The sequence below is a fragment of the Emydura macquarii genome, unplaced genomic scaffold (assembly GCF_026122565.2).
Source record: "Emydura macquarii macquarii isolate MOO-44397 ecotype Brisbane River unplaced genomic scaffold, CSIRO-AGI_Emac_v2 contig_1027, whole genome shotgun sequence".
NCBI classification, from domain to species: domain Eukaryota; kingdom Metazoa; phylum Chordata; order Testudines; family Chelidae; genus Emydura; species Emydura macquarii.
The window spans coordinates 1,620,148-1,623,446 of NW_027131164.1; positions in this window are offsets into that span (position 1 = coordinate 1,620,148).

Consider the following 3,299-nt stretch of genomic DNA (forward strand, 5'->3'; position numbering starts at 1 on the left):
GACTATTGAAAAAACAGGTGGAGCGGGGTGACCCAAGTAAAAGATATACTGTTTTTTTCAGCTCCACTATAATGTAAAAAAATGTGAAAAGATATTGCCAAGTTGAAGGGCGGTCATTATCAAGACCTCACTAAAATACTCTTTGTGCATTTCATGCAGCTTATTCTCTGGTTAAAACTAGTACACGAACTATCCAAGAGTAAATGGTCTTTTCCTTACTGTGTGGTAAATGATAAGAGCAAACAGCCTACAATGAGTTCACTGAAAAAACTCTAACAGAGTATTCACAAGATGAATGCAACCATCTCTGCTCTTTTGTCATGAGGGATCAGAAGCTCTGGTGTGGAAGATAACAACAATCCCTGAGCTTGTTTTATGATGTAGGAGTGAATCTGAACGTTAACAAAGTAAAACAGTGTTTGAGCTGTCACCACCCATCCCATCAAGAGAAAACAGAAGCAGTGCACAGCAGCATATCTAAAAACAAACAGAAAAGGGGTATTTTCTTTTTTTAATAGTAAGTTAAACAAAAATAAGACAGACCAGAGGCAAAAAATAATTACCTGCATGTAATAAAATTAAATGTCAACTCATCAGATGTATTTCTTGATCCTAATTTGAGACAGAAGTTATCTGAAGCCTTTGAAGTAATGTATGAATGTGCAGGTTGTTATGACAGAATGCATGGAAAATGGAATTCTAGCAAAAATATGTGGGAGCATATTCCACAGTCGTTCCACACTCAGACATCCTATTGACAAAGATGTTTTTGTCACTTTTTCTGTGTTCCATTTCTGTGGGATGCTTGCTCTGTAGGGAAGAATCACCTCAAGCTGTCCTGTCCTCAGATCTCACAAATTAAGGTTTAGGGATAAACGAGTAGTTGGATTATTATGATTTATATAGCACCTTAAATTAGTGACACTTTACAAAATTAGTAAAGAGATGGTCTCTGTCCTGAAGAACTTAGAATCTAAAGGTCTGCTCCTGAGAGGTGTTGAGCACCTATCTGTGAAGTGCTGAGCGCCCTCAGATCACACTGACTTCAGTACAGGGAGGTGCTCAGTACTTTGATGGATTGGGTCCTAATTTAGGCTTAGTTTTCACTATAAAGTTTTGCTAGCATACCTATGTCAGATGGGAGTGTGAAAAAATCGTACCCCATAGTTGGCCTAGGTGTGTTGGCGAAACCCCAGTGTAGATGCAGCTATGTAGACAGAAGAGTGCTTTTGTCATCTTGGCTAATGTCATTCAAGGAGGTGGTGTAGTGGTGTTCCTGTTGGCTTACACTGCGTCTCCACTGGGGGCTCTGCTGGCATAGTTATAGCCTCAGATAAACACAAAGAATGATCATAGATAAAGGGAGGGGTAGAGAAAATGGTAACAACAAACAGAAAAGAAGTCAAATTCAGAGGTGATGCAAATGATTCATATAAACATACTGGTAGACAGGAGGCTGTTATGGAAAAAGCAGGTGCTCCTCTTGTGGACGTTGGTGAGAGAAGTATTTGAAGATAAGGAAATTAAAATCTAAAAGACTGCTAATGTGGAGTTAAGATTACAGGTGTTCAACAGTGCCCTCTGCTTCTTGTGCCATTTCTCAACTCAAGAATATGCATCTCAAAACTCAAACACTGGAAAACCAGGAAATGCAGTTATGATTTTCCTTCCATATATCTCTTGCAAGAGTGTTACAGCCACACAGTGAGAAATAGCTAGAGGAGTCAACACTTCTGTAAAGTTTGATGCACAATGGGAAAGTGAGTTTTTGTTTTTATTATTGGATGAATAAGTATTAGTGAATAGGATGTTAAGTCCATGAAGTGAGAGCAGTCAACACTAATGGGATCTGACTATCTGACTATAAATACACAGCATGAAAAAGTAATTTAAGTTAAAATTTAAAAGCAGACAGTTTGAGCTATTTTTATGTACGGTATGGTGTTGCCAAATATATATATACGATAGTAACATAATAGCTATGGTGTGAATTCCTGAGCATGAAACACAATTTAAAATGAAATTACAATGAGGAAACCGTATGGTAACATAGTGTCTGAAACAGAAAACAAACTCACCATAAAGAATATATGGCCTTGTGATTAAAACTGTGCACAAGAGCTAAGGAGCTTGGGGTTCCATTCCTGCTCCGGCCACAGACTTTCTGATTGACACTGAGCAAGTTAGTTAGTATCTCCCTGTCCCAACTCCCCATCTAGAAAACGGGGTAAATAAATGTATCCTTTCCCCCACCCCTTGTCTCTAATCTACTTATACTGCAGCTCATCATACGTCTGTACAACACCTAATATGGTGATGCTCTGATGATACTGGGGCTCTCTCTAGGTGCTCTGTAATGATAATTGTGTCAGCAGAAATAAGATGATGGATAGCTGCAGTTGGGCACTTTAATTTCACTGTGTAAACAATGTATGACACTAAATGTTGGTTAAAAACTCAATTGAAGGGATTTTCTGAGCCATAATAACTGGTATAAAGTATGTCAGAGATGTCAATGAAATTAAAGTGCCCACGTGGTTAGTCCTAATGTTATCTTTCTTTGTTAAAAAAAATTCCCTATGGAAATTTCAGTAACAGGGTTAACTTTCATTTCCGTTTGAAGGGAATGGTATAGTGGTATTTGGATCACAGTTAAGAGTATCATAAATGTTAGAAAGCATATGATCTTGTAACCCACCTTACCTTCGGTGAAAAAATGTTATTTTAAATAATTGCACCATGTTATTTGATTTGAAGCTAATTTTGGAATTGCCGGTACATGGGGGTCATCACTAACTCATCTAAAACCATGCAGAAAGCCTCATGCCCAACACTCGCTTCAAGTTACAGTATGTTATTTATTATAGCAGGGAACACCCAAACCTCATATTCTTGGCTGGTAAGGAGGAACAGATGTCAAACTATTTCATTTTAAAATGTATTTGTTTAAAGATTTTTAATCTACACATGCAGCAAACTATCACAGGACAGACTTTTTACGTATTTGTAGCTAGCACTATGGGGCTCCTGATCCCGACTGGTCGTCTGGGCACGGGCACAGCCCCAGTGCACACTGGCTTGAGGTTTCTGAACTCTCACGCTAAGGGCACTCTTTTCGCAAGAATGAGTATTTGTATGGGCAATTCTCAAAGGAGAATCAGTGCAATCTTCATTTATTAAGATATGAGAAAAGAACTTCTAGCAAATTTACAACAGTGAAATACCTCATGAACACTTTTTCTTTCAAGATTCAGCTGAAATCAAGATAAATTGGCAGCACAACAAAGGGGAGCACACAT